This window comes from Rattus norvegicus, chromosome 19, assembly GCF_021556685.1.
Source record: "Rattus norvegicus strain SHRSP/BbbUtx chromosome 19, alternate assembly SHRSP_T2T, whole genome shotgun sequence".
Lineage (NCBI taxonomy): Eukaryota > Metazoa > Chordata > Mammalia > Rodentia > Muridae > Rattus > Rattus norvegicus.
In genome coordinates, this window is record NC_141552.1 from 60,483,864 (window position 1) to 60,504,037 (window position 20,174).

Below are 20,174 nucleotides of genomic sequence, written 5' to 3' on the forward strand. Positions count from 1 at the left end.
TGTGCTCCCTTGCTATGGTGAGCCTCTCACACCCGCTGTCCTTGAGTCATAGGACAAGTGTCCCATGTGTGTATGCATGTGCCCATGCCCAAGGATAGACCTTATGCACAAACATCCTAGTGAGTTTGTCTGCTCTTTTAGCGGTGGCTTCTTTTGTCCCCACGGCTGTTAGGATACCAGGAGAACAATGGTCTACCACAGGCCAGGCCTGGGGACCAGCAGTAGCCCCCTGGAGAGGCTGCAAAGCTCCTCACCTATATACAGGCTAGCTAGTGTCAGCCCCATAGAGTTGAGTTAGTTACCCTGCAAACATGTATGTATGGTGGACCTACCCCATTGGTGGCTCTGGGGAAGACAGGAAGCTAGAAACCCGGGTTGTGGTTAGCCTACCCTACCTTGGGACAGACAGGCACAGAGAGAATTTCTAGGCTGAGGTCCTTGGCCAGCTGGACTCCGCCCACATCCCAGCCAATGGTCTTGGGTAAGTTAACCAAGCCGTATCATCATCTGTCATACTAACTGTGATTCAACCAACTTCTCGGGGTTGCCAGGATGTCTTGGGTCAGCGCGCCAGCCAGCACAGGCCGGCCACAGCCATGACTGCTACCCTCATTTCACAGATGTGGAAATTGAAGTCAGAGAGAAGTGACTTGCTCAAGGTGGCCCAGTCTGAACATGGTGCCAGCGGCGCTGAGGAGCTCCATCTAACAGGGTTCAGGACCCACTCTGCCCTCAGGTGGCCTCATCTGGTCCATGGTTCTTGGATGGTCAGATGTGCACAGCCCGGAGACGTCTATTTGCACTGTTGCTAGCGTTCACAGCCCCTTGGGCTTCTTATCACTGTTGGGCCTTATTCATATTTGTCCACAGGGCCCGGAAGCTTCCACCTGAAACTGTTCCACCAAAAGAGTGTGTTTTAAAATTAAAATTACTTAGTTTTAGAAGTAAAAACACCTCAGAAATCAGAGGTTGGTTGGAGGACGGCTTGTAGGCGTCCATATTCTTCCACTATGTAGGTCCTGGAGATGAATTCTAATAATAGAATTATTTCTTAGAAATAATCTCTAAGGGCTAGAGAGATGGCTCAGCGGTTAAGAGCACTGACTGCTCTTCCAGAGGTCCTGAGTTCAAATCCCAGCAACCACATGGTGGCTCCCAACCATCTGTAATGAGATCTGATGCCCTCATAAAATAAACAAACAAATCATAAAAAAAAAAAAGAAATAATCTCTAAGAAAGGAGAAGGAGGCAAGAATAATCTGGTTTATTTCTCTCAACAAAATGGCCTCAAGGTTTGTCTGTGCTGTACTGTGTGTGCTGGTCGTCTTCTTTTTGTTTATGTTTGGAAGCAGGGTCTCATGGAGTCCTGAAGCTTGGTCTTGAACTCTTGATATTCTTGCCTTTTCCTTTCTTCTTCCTCCTTCTCCTTTCTTAGAGATTATTTCTAAATAATCTTCTTCTTTCTTCTTTCTTCTTCCTGCTTCCTGCTTCCTGTTTTCTGCTTCTGCTTCTGCTCCTTCTGCTCCTCCTGTTTCTTCTGCTTCTCCTGCTTCTGCTCCTCTTCCTCCTTCTCTTTTCCTCCTCTTCCTCCTCTCCTTTGTTCTCCTTTTCCTTCCTTCTTCCTTGTTCTTCCTCCTTTCTTTTTCTTTTTCTTTTTTTCCCTTCTTTTGTTTGTTTTTGTTTTTGTTTTTGCTTGGCTTTGGTTTCAGCTTTTCTTGACAGGATTTCTGCCCTGAATTCAGAGATCTGCTTGCCCCTGCCTCCCGAGTGCAGGAACTGAAGGTTTAAGCCAACACTGCTCACCGGGCTGGCAACAAGCACGTTTACCCCACCTCATCCCTAGCCACGTCTCTGTCCCACTAAACACCACTCCCCGTTTGCCATTATTAGCCAAGGCCCTCCACGAGTCTACTTTTGGTTTTTTGAATGTGAGTCCTTTAAAGCAAGATTTGGCCTCTTGTAACTGGCTTATTTCTCTCAACAAAACGGCCTCAAGGTTCATCTGTGCTGTACTGTGTGTGCTAGTCGTCTTCTTTTTGTTTATGTTTGGAAGCAGGGTCTCATGGAGTCCTGTAGCTTGGTCTTGAACTCTTGATATTCTTGCCTCAAATGGCACTGTCTTAGGGTTTTACTGCTGTGAACAGACACCATGACCAAGATAACTCTTAGAAGGACAACATTTAATTGGGGCTGGCTTACAGGTTCAGAGGGTCAGTCCATTATCATCAAGGCGGGAGCACAGCAGCATCCAGGCAGGCATGGTGCAGGAGGAGCTAAGTTCTACATCTTCATCTGAAGGACTCTAGGAGAAGACTGGCTCCCAGACAGCTAGGATGAAGGTCTTAAGGCCCACACCCTCAGTGACACACCCACTCCAACAAGGCCACACCTTCTAATAGTGCCACCCCCTGGGCCAAGCATATGCAAACCATTACAGTCATCATACCTGATTGCATGTTCCTTCCTTTTTTAAGACTGAATAATACTCCATTGTGAATGAATGAGTGTGTGTGTGTGTGTGTGTGTGTGTGTGTGTGTGTGTGTGTCCGTCCGTCCGTCCATCCATCCATCTATCTGTTAGCATTTGGGTTGTCTCTACCCTCCGGATGTTGGCTGTTAGAACAGTACCGACAAGGGCTGTGAAGTAAACCTGCCCTTTATTAAACTCCCTGTGTTTAAATGCAAGAGAATTTTATTATCAGGAATAAATAAATAAATAAATAGATTAATTAGTTAATAGAAAACTCCAGCTTCTGAGATTGACAGTCTTGGGTCCTTGCGTAGAATTCAAGTGTCCGGCAGCCACTCAGCTGTAAGTGAGATTTTCTTGGAGGACAGTTGTAGGTGGTGTGACGTGATTACTACGATGTCATGGGGGCGCTGGTGACACCATTACCCTCACCACTGCCCCGAAGTCAGAGTCTTCTGACCCTTGCTGGATTGGGTCATCTGGTGGGTTAATAGAAAGGTCATCTGGTCCTCACGACAGACTTTAAGATAAATTCTGGTAAGCCTATTTCTATGTGCTCCACCCCCTGACTTCCTCTGAATGGGTTTTCTATATCAAAGAAAAAGGAAAAGAAATTGTTCTAGTTCAGTGTGGTACTACATGCCTGTAATCCGGGAGCCTGGGAAGTAGAGGGGGGAGGAGGATCAGGAGTTCGAGTCCACCTTAGGGTAAGTGAGATACTCCTCTTCCCAAATAAAGTGCATAATCTAAGAAAAGATACCCTTATCCAGCTGCCAGGGAGCCCAGCATGAGCAGGTTTCTAGACGGCCCCTGGGAGAAGTCCACTCCGGGATAGGTTGGTCCTGCGGTGTGTAGGTAGCACCACAGAGGCAAATGGCTTCCTCTGTGCTGGTCTCAGTCCAACTTCATTGTTCTTTCATAACCACTTGGGCTCTTGAGTTCTGGGATGGCTCTGGACGTGTCGGGAGCTGTTGGAACTCCCCGCAGTGAGCCAGCAGGGCGTGAGTCCTGCAGTTGGCTTCCTGGGGGGAAACAGTGAGGTGTAGGTACACTGCTGGTTTAGCCCAGACAGCGCGTGCAGCCCAGGCAGGTCTGAACCTGAAGAGGAATGTGTTTGCCCCGGTTCTCTTGTCATCGGAGCACCCTTGTTCCCAGCTGGCTTGCTCCGAATGTGCCAGGGAAGAGAGGACAGCAGTCAGTGGGGTCGTCGGGGAGTATGTCCCGCCTTGTGTGTCAGCAGAGCGCCTGGGGAGGGGAGCAGGCTGAACTGTGAGAATCTCCAGTTTTGTGTTCTTCCGTGACAGGAATCAGTAGTAATAAAGAAACGGGCGATCAGAGACAAGGTGGCTTGTAATGTGTTTATTGTGGAACCCAGGAGGTGAGCATATGTATCTGTCACCTGGCCTCACTATAGTAGTAGCATTATTTTTTATCTTTTTTATTTTTATTTATTTATTTTTTGTGGTGCTGCGATCAAAGTCAGAACCTCACTCCTGCTAAGGAAGTGTTCTATCAGTGAGCAGTATCCCCAGCTTTCTTATTTTTAGGTTTGTGTGTGTGCTCGAGCTTGTGTATTCTGTGTGGGGGTGTGTGGAGGTCAGAGGTCAGCCCCTGGTGTTACTCCTCAGGGGCCATCCATATTTGTTGTTATTAGTATTACTATTATTATTATCATCATTCGTATTAGTATTTTTTTTTTTTTTTTGGTTCTCTTTTTCGGAGCTGGGGACCGAACCCAGGGCCTTGCACTTCCTAGGCAAGCGCTCTACCACTGAGCTAAATCCCCAACCCCTCGTATTAGTATTTTAAACTTGAAAGACTTTCTCACTGACTTTGTCCTCCTTAAGTGGGCTTACACAAGCAAGCCAGTAAACTCTTGTCTCTGTCGGCCCAGCACTGGGGTTACTGGTCTCCACCAACATCCTTGGCTTTTTTTTCCCACCACACCCTATGGATTCTGAAAATTGAACTTGGGTCCTCAATGCTCCCAGACCTAGCACTTTGCTGACTGAGCCATCTCCCCAGACTTACTTACTTACTTACTTACTTACTTATTTATTTAAAAAGAGACACAATTGAATTTGACTATCGTTAGAGCACACTCCCTGTGTCTACCACCTCAGCCCACCATCCAGAAGCCCTCTGGGGTCCCCTTGCAATTACTGCCTTTCTTCTCTTTAATTCTCCTGACCACAGCCTGTGTCTATGTGGTTCCCTTCCGGGTTCAGTTTCACAGAGAAACTGACTGTGCATGATTTCCTAGCAGCCTCTTTGGCTCAGCGTGATGTTTCGGAGCATAGCTTTTTTTTTTTTTTTTAAATCTTTGTTACTATGTAACTATCTGGCATCTTTACCATCTGGCAATCAGTAAGATGACTCAGCAGATAAAAGCCCTTACTGCCAAGCCTGGTAGCCTGAGTTCAATCCTTGGGATCTGTGTGGTGGAAGGAGAGAACTGACCACACTTATTCACCCATGTCACCATCTGAGCTGGCCCGAAAGCCTCAGAAAGGAGAAATCTTTCTTAGACAAGGTGCTAATTCCCTAAGCCGGTTAATTTTTTAGGCTTTTAGGGAGCAATATTTCCGGGGAGCGGGAGGGCAAGGGACAATTGTAGAGCCTTCAAGGAACAGGTGAGGTTTTCTTGACTCAGGGTTAGGAGTGAACCCCCACTGGCTTCTGGCTGTGTACAGATGCAGCTTACGTAGTCTGCTAATGCCAGCAGTTAGACACATCGTTTTCACCCGCTTATACCCCTCCCCCAGAAACAAGTGTGATGTCTGGTCACATCACTGCCAACACTTGTCATTGTCTTCTGCTTTAGCCATTTGGGTGGTTGTATGACAGTGTTCAGCGTTCCTGGGTGGTTGAAATCCTTCACAATAAAAGGCTGGGAAACTGTTCATTCATCCTCCGGTGATGGTGGTATTCTTGTTGAACCAAAGATACTTGAAACTGATGCTTTTCTGATGTTGGGAGACAGACCCGTCCCTGTGCACACTGCCTCTGCCTGCAGCAGATCCTAGGACTAACCAGATGCAAGGAATCCCGGAGAGCCTTTATAAAGCTGGCTGTATATAGAAACTGGGTCTTAGAAGCTGGTAATTCCTTAGTCCATGCTTAGCCTTGGTCAACAAGATACAAGAAAGACGGCGAGGTGCTCACAGCTGGTGCCTGGCCAAAAGTAGGGCTGGCATTTATTTCCTGCTTGTTCCCAGAGAAGACTTAAGTATAATATATGTTTATTACATTCGTGTGAGATATGTTAGTAGCCCAGGCTGGTTTCAAACTCTGATCCTCTTGCTTCTTCTTGGCTGCTGGGGTTATGGGTGTGGTGGCACACACAGAAATCTGTTTTTGAGGCAGTCTAGGCAATCGAAACAGTTGTACTTCTTGCTAATTCTGGTTGGTCGTGACGCATTCCTGGAAACCTCCTGGTTCCTGGCCTGGGGTCACAGCTGCCTGACTGCTGGGGTTTTCCCCTGGACATTCTTCGAGCTCCTTTCTCACGGCTGTCCCCTGTTTAGCTGAGTTCTCTCCACACAGATGGTGGGCTTAATCCACGCTCCCTCCCCTCCTCTCCTTTCTTAGACTCAACATATATTTAGGGAGCTTGAAAATTTTGTCAGTCATGGAGCCATTTGTTTTCCTCCCTAGCCCCGTCCTTATGTTTTGCCTGGCCTGCCTGCCTGCTTGCCTGCCTGCCTGCCTGCCTGCCTTCCTTCCTTCCTTCCTTCCTCCCTCCCTCCCTCCCTCCCTTCCTTCCACTTGTCTGCCTATCTGTCCACCCACCTATTTGCCCCTCCCACTCATCCACCAATATATGTATCTCTCCATTCATTTATGTTATCCATTCACCTACTCATCTTTCCCTTCAACCACCTATTCACTCACCCTACCCATCTGCCAATTTATCTATCCATGTACCTACCCATGCACTTTCCCATCATCTATCCATCCATCCATCCATCCACCCACCCATCCATCCACCCACCCACTCACCCACCCATCCATCCACCCACCCATCCATCCACCCATCCATCCATCCATCCATCCATCCATCCATCCATCCATCCATCTATCCACCCACCCACTCACCCACCCATCCATCCATTCATCCGCCCACCCATCCACCTATCAGTCCACCCATCCCTTTCCCCACTTAGAGTACTCATTATAAGTCAAACCTTGGGTTAGATGCAAATGGATGAACGGTGGTCCTCACCTTTGAGATCCTCTACCCAGTTCACCTTTTTTTTTCTTCTTTTTTTTGGAGCTGGGGACCGAACCTAGGGCCTTGCGCTTGCTAGGCAAGCGCTCTACCACTGAGCTAAATCCCCAACCCCCAGTTCACCTTTGGACAACACAAATAAATGAGTAGATACATCAGTCACTCTTGCTGTTGATATGACAAAGTATCCGACCAGAACAGTTTTAAGGAAGGAATATCCATCCGTTCATGGTTGACGTAGGGGCCGTGGCAGGGTATCCTCGGTAGCAGGAGTGTGAGACAGTTCACATCTGCAGTCGGGAAGCAGAGAGAGCTGAATGCTAGTGCTCAGTTCACTTTCTCCTCTTTACTCCTGGCCTCTGGCCCATGGGTAATGCAGAGTCTAGCTAAGATGGGTCTTTTCCCTACATCCCTAGCTACAACCTCTCTCAGAGCGTGCCCATAGGTTTTCTTTCTTGACGATTTTAGAGCCTATCAAGCTGGCAGCTGATATTAATCATGGCAGTGGATGTATATGGAACAAATGATGGAGTGGGACTTGGGGGACAAGGGAGAGATACAAGGGGGAGAGGGAGAGGGAGATCAAGAGGAACACACGTGGGTGCTGTATCTTGACATTGTCTTAAGATATGGGCCCTTGTGGGAGGTTAGCAGATTGCAGGTATATGATCTCTCAAGAGAGGGAGACTGTGAGGTGGGCTTTGCCCAGGTCACTCAGGGATCCCTGGTCACAATGTGTGATAGGGAGGTGTGTGGGGCAGGTAGATGATGTCCTTGTGGGGTTCAGTAGGACCCTTTAACCAGTGGGGGACAGCCATACTCTGTAGTAGATGGAATGATGTCTCCTGAAAATGTCATCTTCCTAGTCCTCAGAAGGTGAATATTTACCTAATGTCACACAAGAGTTTTCTGTCTAGAGTCTTAAGATGCGGAGTTTAGCAGAGCTGGAGGGAGGCAGGAGAGTCCAAGCAGAGAGAAGAGTCATGAAGTTTCCGTTATGGCAGGAGAGATGGGGCCACATACCTAGAGAGACGTGGTGATCTCTGGAAAGACAAAGTCTCCCTTGGAACCCCCAGGAGGAGCCAGCCCTGCCCCTTCCACTACTGCCCTCCGTGCAACCCATTGGGCTCACTCTAGACCTCTGAGAGGACAAACCATTGGGTCTTTGGGAACCTGTTAGGTGGGCAGGTGTGGGGCTTTCTAGAAAACTGGTGCCAGCGTCTGGGTAGTGGGCGGCAACACCGAACTGGTTGTACAGAGGCTATAGAAGCTATTCTCTTTGACTCGAGAACCCCCTGAAAGGTTCACCTGTCAACCGGCCTGGGTTCTTTGAAGATGGCAGTCAGAAGGGTTGAGGTCTCATTTAGGATCAAGGGAAATCACAGATTGGTCCTTGGTGGGGTCCTGTGAGGTTGGAGCAGGTTTGCTCAGGTTTTCTGACTCTCTCTGTTGATGTGAGCGGGATAGGAGTAGGAGCCTGCTTTGGGGGAAGTCCTAGAAATGGTGCTGGGTCCCTTGGGACTCGTCTCCCACCTCCTGTGTAGAGCAGGAAGGTGGGGTGTGTCAGCAGTATCATGCAACCTGTACTTTGCAGAAGTCAAACACATCTCTTAGGTGGGAGGATCCGTCTTTTGTGGGATCGGCGTCTTTTGTGGGATCGGCGCGTGGCCCGTCTGCCTGGGTGACTCACCCACACCCTCCACTGACGCTCCTGACAGCGCCTGCGATCTGTCGCCTCCCGCTCACGACAGCTCGATCAGCCTCTACCGGAGCCTCCCGCCCCCCTCCCACGCCTCTCCTCTCGGGGCCTCCAAGACGCCCGTGTCTCCAGGAAGGGGATGTATCACAGATCATCCGAACTGGGAGCCTCCTCTGTATGCTAGCCACTAAAATGTTGGTGTGTGCCAAGCGACTTGTACCCGTCTTTGCAGCCACGTCCTTCTGGGACATCCAGGTCCCAGTTCCAAGTTTTCCCCCGAGTTGCCCAGCATTGGCCACTGGGCACTGATCAGTGGCAACTTGTTTGTCCATGAGCAGAGTTGAGTCAGCTGTCCCCTACTGTATTAACCGACGTGAGACGACTCAGCTTAAAAGGGATGCGGGCTATCTCTGCTCACTGGTTTGGAGGTTTTTAATCTCTACCCTTTGACCCCGTTTCTCTGGGCCTCTGGCTGCACAGTACTTCATGAGTAGAGGCAGAGGAGGAGACAACTTAACGTTTCAGCCAATTGGGATGGGCAGAAAGGGGAAACATTGGGGGTTCCTATGTCCCCGTAAGTAACCCAGGACATCCCACCAGGTGTACTTCATCAAGGTTCCAGCACCCCACTGAGGGGCCAGTCTTTTTAAGCGCACGGGCCTTCTGTGAGACAGTCACGGTCTTTACTGTGGTGACCACTATACGCGCCGAATGGTATCCCCTAAGATGTATATCTGAGTGTGTGACCTTGTGCACCTGGGAGTCGACCTCGTCGGAGCCATGACGCTGTAAGATCTGGGCGGTGTCAGGAGTTGAGACAGGGCCTGTGAGACAGAGGGTGCTCTGGGTGGGGCTGTGAGGGTTGGCGAGGCTCAGAGCAACTGGTCTTGAGAACACCCAGAAGAAGCCAGCTTCACTGGCACATGCAGCCTCAGGAGAGCACAGCTTGTTTTATTGTTCCCTTCAGCTGTGAGGATCGAGCTATACCACTGAGCTATACCCCCAGATGTCTCTTTACTATTTATTTTGGATAGAGGTCTTACTAAGTTTTGTAGGCCGGCCTTAAAACTTGGCATCCTCCTGCCTCCGTGTCTTCCGAGTAACCTGGATGACAGGCCTTACACAACCAGGCCCAGCTACTTCTGTTACCGGGCCTGTGAGTTTTTCTGGGGACAGCTCTGGAACGTGACGGTTCAGTCAGTCCTGGTTCTTCTGCTGCCTCCCGTGCCTGGTCTTTTCCCCCTTGGGTAGTGCTCTGTCTGCCTGCTTAGTGATGGCTCAGAGTGGGTTGGGAGACGGTGGCCTTGCAGGGGCTCGCTCAACCGGCTGTCTGACCTTTGCCTGGGGATCCTGGGATCCTGGTTCACTGGGTTCAGAGACTCTCCACCCCCTTCCCAGGTCTCAAGGTCTGACTGTGCCAGGGTTTCTCTTAGGCTGGCCGATTCCAGCCGTGCCCTTGGTAGGCAAGCAAAAAAAAAAAAAAAAAAAAAGAGCTGCCTGACTGAGGAAACCTGTTATCGGTTTGCAAATTACTACTTGGGGGCCGGTCGTTGAGCTCACCTGTGCCGCCCTTTGCATTTTGCTTACACTGGTCTAGCCCACCCTACCGGGTGAAGCCTCAGCACTTCGGGTGGCTCTGGTGTGTGCTTGAAGCCCCGTGTTCTCTGGGGTGTTCACAGTAACCCGAAGACAAGGAAATGGAGACGGGGAGGCTTAGATACGCCCAAGGTCACAGCTCACACCTGTTTGAGCCGGGCTTCAAAGTGGAGGCTTCAGAGTTCTGCGCTCACCGGCTTTATCTAAATTTATGCTGACTGCAAAACTTCCTAATTATTAGACGCCAGTAAAGCAGTTCACCTTTGGACTTGGGTAGAAAGCCATGCTCACGTGTGCGCTTGTGTCAACATAAGGCTTTTACACACACACACACACACACACACACACACACACACACCCGAATGACCTCTCCCGTCAGGCCAATAAATTGAGAATTGAGCCCGACCAATGGATGACTAGCTCGTTTGTAACCTCTTAAGTCTCTTTTTAAGTCCTGCTAATAGCTGTGAGCCTCCCCAGGGACTGGGGCCGGCTGCCCTCCGTCCGCTCTGTCCTGCAAGCTGCACAGGCTTTGTGGAGTTAGGGAGGGGAAACCCGCACGGTTTCCAGTATGAAGTGAGCAGTATGCCAGTGGGGGCTTCCAACGCAGGTATCCTGGGAGACAGGGGCTGGCAACCATCTTCCAGACAGGATGGGGGTAACCTGCAGCGGCACTGGGGATGAGCGTCGGGTATGTCAGCCCATGCACGTTTCTGTCCCCTTTCCCATCCTGCACTGCCTAGCCAGTCTCTCAATGATTAACCGTGAGACCTTGGTACCGCGTGTCGCCTCCCAGCGACAGGCAGTTCATTGCTGGCAGTAATGATTCCAAACACACTGCCCTCCCCCCACCCCACTCCCGGGGCCCCAAGGCCTCTGCCCCTTCTGAGCTTCCTTTGTTCCCTACCTATTTCTTCTTAGAAGTCATCTTCTTAGACCGTCACGTCCCGATCCTCTAAAAAGGCTGCCCCCTACCCCTGACCCCTGCTCCATTTATTTCTTGCTTCCTGCCTTAGCACTCCAGGTGAACAGGCTTGGTGTTTTTATTTTGTCCCTGTCTCCTCCCACTAGGAAAGCTGGGCTTTTTTGCTCGTCATCCGTGTCCTCCCCACCCCCACCCCGGATGACACATGTTAGGTGCCCGTTGAATGGTTGCGCTGTGAACAACTGAATCCGCAGATCTCTGCGGGGCTGTGCTTGTTGAAGTCGCCTGCTGAGTGCAGGCGGCCACTGAATGCCTGGCTGCTTTTTACTGATGTCATCATGCACTTTCTGTGTGGAGGGGCTTACACCAGAAGGCTCTGGAGCACGGAGAGGGGACATGTCTGTGCAAGACAGCAAGGGCGCTCGTCTGAAGGAGGGGGAGGGCAGAAGTCTTCCCGTCCCTTCCCTGCCTGTCACTGGGAGACTGGGACATGGGGTGAGGGGTGGGGTGGCATTTTTTTATCTTGCCTCCTGACCCCTGCATCCCCCCCCCCCCCAGCAGAGTACGAGAGGTGCCCCATGTTAGCTAACTGCCACTGTCCCCTTTGTGGATGAGTAGGGGCGTTCCTCTAGTCTGCGGCCGCATGTCTGAGTCTGGCTTCCTGCACCTGGGCACGTCCCAGGCAGTCTGTGGCCAGGCTGTGTCTCCTGGCCAGGCCTTTCAGGAATGTGTCTTTGCCAGGCTGGCTCTGAGAATAAGGCTGTGCCTGCCGGGTCATTCTGACGAGTGTGGGAAGGTGCCTGGTGGGCCTCCCTGGCATCCCTCCTATCCGTTCTCTGCAATTCTTTGTTTTGTTATTTATTTATTTATTTATTTATTTATTTATTTATTTATTTATTTGCCTATCTTTTTGAATTTGTATGGGTGCCTTTGTTGAAAAGCAGTTGGTGAGGCTGTCTTTTTCAATAGACAACCTGCCGGCCTGCAAGTGTGTGTGTGTGTGTGTGTGTGTGTGTGTGTGTGTGCCCCTGAGTGTGTGAACATGCACCATGTACATTCAGTATCTGCAGAGACCAGAAGTGGGCATCAGACTCCCGGGAACTGGAGTTAGAGATGGCTGTGAGCTGCTGTGTGAGTGCTGGCTACTGAACCCAGATGTTTTGCAAGAGCAGACAGTGCTCTTTAACTACTGAGCCAGCCACTCTAGCCCCGACTACGGCAAGTTTTAAGGTCAAGCAAACATTTCTTGTTCCTAAAAAATGGATTCAGCCGCTGTTGGTCTAGAGTTGGTTTACTGTAAACAATGGGGTGAGGGACCCCCAGTTAACTGAGTCGCTCATGTTTCCTGCTTCTCCGCGTCTTTCAGTCCCCGATACTGTCTGTCCCACACGGTTCTCCCAGGACTCCTGGGGACTGTTAGGGCTCGGGACTCACTGGTCTCGCTTTGACACGGTGCTATTTTGCTTATTCCGAATTTACAGTTTTTTTTTCAGTTGTATTCTTTCATGAATTCAACCCAAATGGTGAAGCACAGAGAGGTCAAGTCACTTGCCTGAGGTCACACAGCTAGATGGAGAACCACTGTGTAGTGGCTCCTCTCCCTGTTGACTGTGCTGGACCAATGGAGTCCCGGGGCTACTTTTTTGGTGTTTTTATTTTATTTTATTTTATTTTATTTTATTTTATTTTATTTTTTATGGAATGCTTTTTCTATTTTTTTTTTTTCTGAGTTGGGGACTGAACCCAGGGCCTTGCGCTTGCTAGGCAAGCACTCTACCACCGAGCTAAATCCCCAACCCCTGCTTTTTCTATTTTTAAAAGAAATACTTGCAATATTTGTCTGTCTCTAAGAAGAGCTAAGTACGAGTTGGAGCCGTGGTAGAGCCACCAGCAAGAAGAGATGGGACACGTACCTCACGGTGCACCGTGCTAACACCCTAAAACTCAGAACCCGTTGTTATATTCCTCAGTGCTTTCGTCAATTGTGTCTTTATTTCAGACGGCCAGTCAGTGTTGTAATTGATACTTGGTTGTTACAAATATTTTACCATACTCCCCTGTGTGAACTGAGATCCCGAATGAAGCAGGCTGAGGAGTTCTCACAGCTACAAGACATCTCGAATACCTATTCCTCTGAACCGTCAAGTTGGTCCGTGAAGGTCAGTTCCCATGTCCCAAAAATCTGGAGGAATTCGTCTGCTCTGACACTGAGGCGAGAGACCACCAGGGGTCCGTTCCCAGAGAGCTGCCTTACCAAGGGTCCCAGACCTCAGAGATGAGTGTCTAGGTTTATTGGTTCCTAGGTCCAACTCCATCGTGTCTGCAGCATGAACTTGTGAGCAGGGGCTCCCGGGCAGTGTGTCTCCCAGCCTGCATAGCAGGCCGCTAGGATCAATTTCCCTGTAAAGACCTGAAATCAGGTAAGTGTTAATTACCTAAAAATTAGCCAAGGAAAGGCCTGTGTGGAAGCTGGGAAGTGGGTCCTTGTCATTCATTGTGGAGGTTAGATGACTTAACCCATCTGACCAGGCCTGGAGCCTGTACCTCAGCGGCCCACTGGTGGTACCCGGCACCATCTTCTCCTGAGTCCACGCTGTTTGTGTACTGGAGTCTGAGAGTTGAATGTTCCTTTTGAATTCTTGTTTATTACTTTTATAAAACCGTGGTAAAATGCACGTACTATAGAACTGATCGCTGTGTCAGTCTTTCTCTGAGACAGTGTCACTGTGCAAGCTGGCCTTGAACTCATGATTTCCCCGGCCTCAGTCAATTATAGGTGTGCCCCACCACATCTGGCTACGATGTCTTCCCCAAAAGTCTTTCTAAGCGTGTAGGTCAGTCGCTAATTCTGTTTGTGTCATTGTAGCCCTGATCTCTGAAACTTCCAAGTCATTATTAGCACAGCCTAGGGCTGCTGCCAGGATGGGCTCTGAGCTCATGACTTTTGGGTGAAGTGGGTGGAACCTTCCAGAGGTAGAAGCTATGAGATGTAATAGGAGCCTTTTAACAGGCCACCAAACCTCCCATTTTACAAAGGAGAAAACCTAGCAGACTGACAACAAGCGTTGCAGACTTTATTGTATCCAGCAGCACACATGGGTCTGACATTAATGTATCCAGTAACACACATAGGTCTGACATTAATGTATCCAGCAACATGCGTAGGAAGTCTGCCTCAGCAAGTTTTCACAAGGGATAACCAACACTTGCTTAGGGCAGATCCACAGCAGAGTAGTGTAACCCATACCCATGCCCACACACTAGGCTGCTGTCACTGTCCCCAGTTCTGTCCTCTTTGACCTGCCCTGTAGGTGTGGTCAGATGGCGTGTTGGTTCTCTTTGAACCTTAGGTTCTTGAGTAACTGATTCTTTAAAAGGAACGTGCTAGAGACCTCAGAGCTGATGGGGTGGGACTTGGTATAACTTGCCCACCATCTTAGTTCTGTCTGGCCTTGAGAGCATGAGTCTGGAGTTGAAAGCACAGGGATAGCATAGCATTGGTAAGGACCCAGGTAGTGCTGAGATATACTGAGGGGTGTGTGTGTGTGTGTGTGTGTGTGTGTGTGTGTGTGTGTGTGTGTGTGTGTCTGTGTCTGTGTGTGTGTCTGTGTGTGTGTGTATGTGTGTGTGTGTCAGAGGGAGAGAGGGAGAGAAGGAGAAAGAAATACACAGACTCACACATTCAGAGAGAGGCAGAGACAGAGTCGGAGAGAATGAATTTGCAGATACCAAGTTAGTCAGAAATGACCGATATGGGGTGTTTTAGCAAAGTTTAGCAGAGGCATTAGACAGACATGAAGTGATAAGCCATCTCTCGCAGTATTCTTTTTCCTTTTCTCTTCCCAAGACAGGGCTTCTCTGTGCAGCCCTGGCTGTCCCAAAACTCGCTCTGTTGACCAAGCCAGCATAGAATTCAGAGACCTGCCTCCCTCTGCCTCCCTCCGAGTGCTGGGATCAAAGGCCCTCGCCGCCATGCCGGCTCTTGGGGTGTTCTTAAATGATAGCGAGACTCTGAGGTGATGAAGAGTTGTGTGGGTGAAATGAATGACAGGGAGACATGACAGGAGGAGCAGAAAGCAGGCTCAGTGCCATGGGCAGTTGGCAGATGTGGCATGCATGGGCATCTGCGAGCCGGATACAATAGATCAAGTGTTCTGGACAGTGGTGATCTAGCAGTGTCCTGTGCTGGGTTGGACAACTGCTCTCCCCACCTGACTCCCATCTCCTCATATCCTAAAACATTACCCAATTAGGTAGATGCTCTCTCTGTAACTGTTTTACTGTGGGAAACCAGATATTTGGGTAGCTGGAGTGCTGCTCTTGAGGAGGCCTCAGGAGTAAATAATGCTAAGCCAGGGCTGAGTGTGTCTGCTCTCGGGAGGGTACCCAGCGTACTCCATCATCCCTATGGGCAGTAAGGAAGCAGAGACACTGGAGAAAGACACAGGGAACTAGGGATGGTGGCTTGCGTGTGCACCGAGGTAAGGCAGAGTGTTCACTGGTCCACATGCTGTGTGTTCCCCATCGTCTGTCCTCCCTGGTGAGTCCGATCTGGGCTGGATGCTCCCCGTGTATTCTTACCACTAAAAGCCCAGGGAGTCGATACCTACAGCTCAGAAAGAGCCTTGTGTTGGAATGGAGAAGTCTCTCTTGCAGGGGACCCGAGTTCTATACCTGGTTCTCATGGAAAACAAAGTTGGGCATACATGAACTCCCAGTAAACCCCAAGTCTCCAAGAAGGACAAACAAAACAAGGTTGGCTCCTAAGGAATGACAAGTGAGATCGTCCTCTGAATTCCACATCTATTCATACATGCTTACACACACAGGCGCACTCATACACTTGCAGGAATGCACGAGCGCGCTTACACACACACACACACACACACACACACACACACACACGCAGAGAGAAGAGAGAGAGAGAGAGGGAGGGAGAGAGAGAGAGAGAGAGAGAGAGAGAGAGAGAGAGAGAGAGAGAGAGCGCGCTAGCTCGCTCCTGGTTTTGGCAGAGAGGTGATTAGATAATGGTTTTGTGCGTTTCTTTAAGCTTTGCGATGGTGATATGTCTCCGACAGTTCAGCCAGGTCACATTGGTGTTCTGTCCATTCCAAAGAACGTAGGAGAGTGGCCTCATTCTAAGAACCCACAAGACAGCATTAAGGTCACAGCCCACACGTGACATTAGAAACCCAGACTGCAGCGATCTCTTGGGCAATAATAACGCACCTATTCCTCTCACAGTCAAGTTGATCCCTTCTACGGCCATTAATTTTATCGCTGTCCCGTGGAAATTGAGTCCGCTTCCAATTGAAGTAAAAGTAACAGTGTCCTTCCGCTCTTGGAAAGCCGGTCTATTACGGCTGATACCATCACGCTGTTTACAAGTTCACTGTGGGTCAGACAACAGTGTTTATATTCATACACACAGGAAATTCGATTAGACAGCTGGCAAAGAACACACACTGGTGAGACGTGACTACCCCGGGGTTCAGGCAGCCCGGAATCTCCAAATGCTGCATCAGGTGGGGATCCCCCCTGCTATCGATGATGATGCAGTCTTGTTCACAGTTAGCACTGTTGGGGGCAGCCACCAGGGGAAAGTCCTTACTATAGCGATTCTCTAGGCAGGCGCCTGCAGTCACAGAAACCCTGTGAGATTATTTTCTCAAGCCCAGCCGGGTCGGTACCCTATGGTGAGAAGCTTCAACCGTTAGCCTGGGGGTTGGTGACGACGTTTGCAGGGCCCTTGGGGGAAGGATGTTTTCCTCTAGGGTTGTTTTGGAAATCCAGGTTGTTAAGTCATTATTAGACACACGAAAGAATCAAGAAAGATGGTTTGTTTGCTCAGGAATGGTACAGTAGTCTTCTTGCTTTTGGAAAACACTTTTTTTAATCCTGATATAAGACCTCAGGGCAGGGATGGCTCTGGGTGAGCCTGTTTCCCTGACCTCTTGCTTACATCACCTGGGTGCCGGCCCCTCCCCACTCCTCCACCCCCTCCACTGTTTCACATGCTGGATGAACTCCTGGATGAACTTCTCTGGTCTAGATTGGAGCAGCAGGCTGTTCTTGCTAACGCTGACCTCTGTGCCTGCTTTCCTCATTCGAGCCTCACCCTCTCCCCTTCTGAGTTTTATGGCCAACTTTGAGGGGAACAGCAAGAGCCCGTCACCAGTGGTTGGGCAGCAGGATAAGCAGTCTTCCCAGTGGGTTGTTACATTTGACGTTTGTTAAGTGTCTTAGTTCCCTGTCTCTGGAGCTCAAGGGCCGGAACCACATGTTTACAAATCAGTCTTTGGCTCTAAGCACAGTGTCAGCATAGAGTAGGAAGCTGCCACCCATTGGTACATCTATTATTGACTTTCTTGTGGACAAATACCCCACCAGAAGCGACTTACAGACAGAGGGTTTGTTTTGGTTCTTGTTCTGCAGGGGGTGGGGGCCGGGGCCGGGAGGTTCAGTCCGTCCTGGTAGGGAAGTTGAGGCAGCTGTTCACACTGGGTCTGCAGCCGGGAAGCCCGAGGATGAGTTCTGATTCTCAGCTGGCTCTCTCCTCTCTGTTCAGACCGGGTTGCCAGCTCACGGAATGTGCCTTTATTTTTTTCCTGTTTCTGTGATAAAGTACTCTTCTTACAAAAGCAACTGAAGAAAGCAAGAGTTTATTTTGGCCTACGGTTCAAGGCTGCCGTCCTTGAGAATTGGCAGTGGCAGGAATGTGGTCACTTTGCATTCCAGGTCAGGGAGCAGAGAGACGAAAGCTGGTGCCCAGTCCACCATTTTTTTTTTTTTTTTTTTGTCTACAGTTCAGGGGTCCCAGCCCAGCGAATGGTGCCACAGTGGTCCGGTCTTGTCACCTCAGTCAAATAAAGATGATCCTATACACCCATGCCTAGAGGTTCATCTCCCTGGTGATTCTAGATTTCTTCCGGTGGATGCTTGAGATTAATCCGGATTAGTGTGCTGCCCACACTCAGGGTTGGGGCTTCTCACCCCAGTTAACCTAGACTAGAAAGCCCCTCACAGACACCCTACAGGTTCAATCCCATACATGGGTCAAACCAACGCTATTCACCACAGTGTGTAAGGAGGGTTACAGATGTCAATGGATGAGCTGAAAGCAGTTCTCTGATTTCTAGAGTGTCTTAGTTACTCCAATAAGACGGTATTACCGAGGCTTCTGATAGAAGAAAAAGTTTGTTCAGGGCTTACAGGTTCAGAGAGCGAGACCCTGATCGAGATGATGAGAAACATGGTGTCAGGCAGGCAGGTATGGAACTGGAGGCAATAGCTGTGAGCTTACATCCTAATGCACAGACATGAGGCAGAGACGCTAACTGGGAATGACACGGGCTTCGTAGACCTCAAAGCCCACCCTGAGTGAGACATCTAGGACAAAGCCACATTTTCTATCCTTCCCAAACTGTTCCTTTCCCTGGGGACCAAGCATTCAAATATATAGGACTTTGGGGGCCATTCTCATTCAAACCACCAAGGAGAGTAACCTCTACCATGTTGAGAGGTCCCAGTGCTCAGCGTCTCTGTCTAGATGAAGAAACAGAACGAGAGCCAAGTAGTTGACCACCATGACAACCAGGTGATTGAGACACCAGCCTTCATATGTGGTCAGAATGCCCCGGGTACAAGTCTACCTGCTGAGGGATTCTGTCCCTTCGATGTCCATGTTCCCTCAAACCTCAAATATTCCTTATTTTGTAAGTTTTAGGGTTATTTTGCTGTGTGTGTGTGTGTGTGTGTTTGTGTTTGAGCATGTGGCACACATGCGTGTTTATGTGTACCACATGTATGTGGAGGCTACAGGCCAACCTCTGCATCCTTCCTCCTTTTTTTTTTTTTTTTTTTTTTTTTTGGTTCTTTTTTTCGGAGCTGGGGACCGAACCCAGGGCCTTGCGCTTCCTAGGTAAGCGCTCTACCACTGAGCTAAGTCCCCAGCCCCCCTTCCTCCTTTTTTTAAAATTGTGTTTATTCATTTACTTATTGTTAGGGTGGGGTACTCATGCCATGATGGGCAAGAGAGTGAGCACACTCTCGTCTTGGACTTGTGAATTCTCCATTCCTGGCCTAGGCAAGGTGCCCTTTTATAGGTCTGGGAAGGAATATTTATCTTACCTCTGCCTAGTGGAACTCTAAGCCAACTCAGGTGCTCATGCCTGGTTCCGTGGCCATCCTTGTCCTGAGCAGAACAGGGTCATCTCCACCCTGGTTACATCCAAATGTCAGATGACCGATAGAGATCCCTCTTCAGGGGCCCCATGCTTACATGCATGTAAGAACATAGAGTTACACATATAGCTCTTGCCAGGACATCACGTTGACCCCTGCTTTTGATGTTCAGGGCCACCTAATATTCCACCCCTGGCCTCCCAAATTCTGTGAAGCATTCGTGGGGTGCCTCATTGCAGAAAGGCAGTGGGACTGGATGTGCCAGGAGGTCAGAATCTTGGGGTGAGTGTCTGACCTTGAGCTCAGATAGGCCAATCACTTCCTCAGTGTCTCAGTTTCTCCACCTAGAGTTGAGGTGAGGATAAAATAATTCACTGGATTTCTGTGGACACCATGACTTCAAGATGGCATCTCTCATGCCATTGAAGGAGAAGAAGCTCATGGAGGTTAAACTTGGAGAGCTGCCGAGCTGGATATTGATGCAGGATTTCACCTCCAGTGGCACATTGCAGGAGCCTTTCGGAGAGGGTGTGACCAGTATTACAACAAGTACCATCAACGTTCAGAAAGGCAGCATCAGGGATTAACATGGTACTGGCAGCCTAAGTGGTTTTTAGCTAGTGCATTTCGTACAAGGAACTTAAACATGAGCGGTGACACCAGTACCACTGAAGAGGGGTCACTGTGGAGAGGGCACTGCCTGGGCGAGCATAACCGCCTGGCCCGCTCCAATCTAGGAAGAATTCAACTGGCTGAATCTTCATACCCTGACCAAGAACTGGTGTTTAATAAAAGGTGACTGACTGGTTCCAAAAAAGAAAAAATTCACTGTCTGAAACCTGCATCTGGATCAAGATGGGCGAGCTTGTCCCTGCCGGAGACAGGTTCCTGTTTTACTCAGGGCTTTCCTTCTCAGGAAATAAGTGAACATGACTCATTGTTTATGCAATTGACACACACCCATCTTTAATCCAGGCACATGTGAGGCAGAGGCAAGTGGATCTCTGTGAGTTCCAAGGCAGCATGGTTTACATAGTGAGTTCGAGGACAGCCAGAACTACATAGCACA

At 49.5% G+C, this 20,174-nt stretch overlaps 1 protein-coding gene and 1 pseudogene across 1 annotated transcript in view; both read left to right on the plus strand.

Annotated features, from left to right (window-relative positions):
• Cmip (c-Maf-inducing protein) overlaps window positions 1-20,174 on the plus strand; it is a 205,758-nt gene that overhangs the window by 66,233 nt on the left and 119,351 nt on the right.
• Window positions 19,501-19,869, plus strand: LOC134483650 (ATP synthase subunit f, mitochondrial-like; annotated as a pseudogene).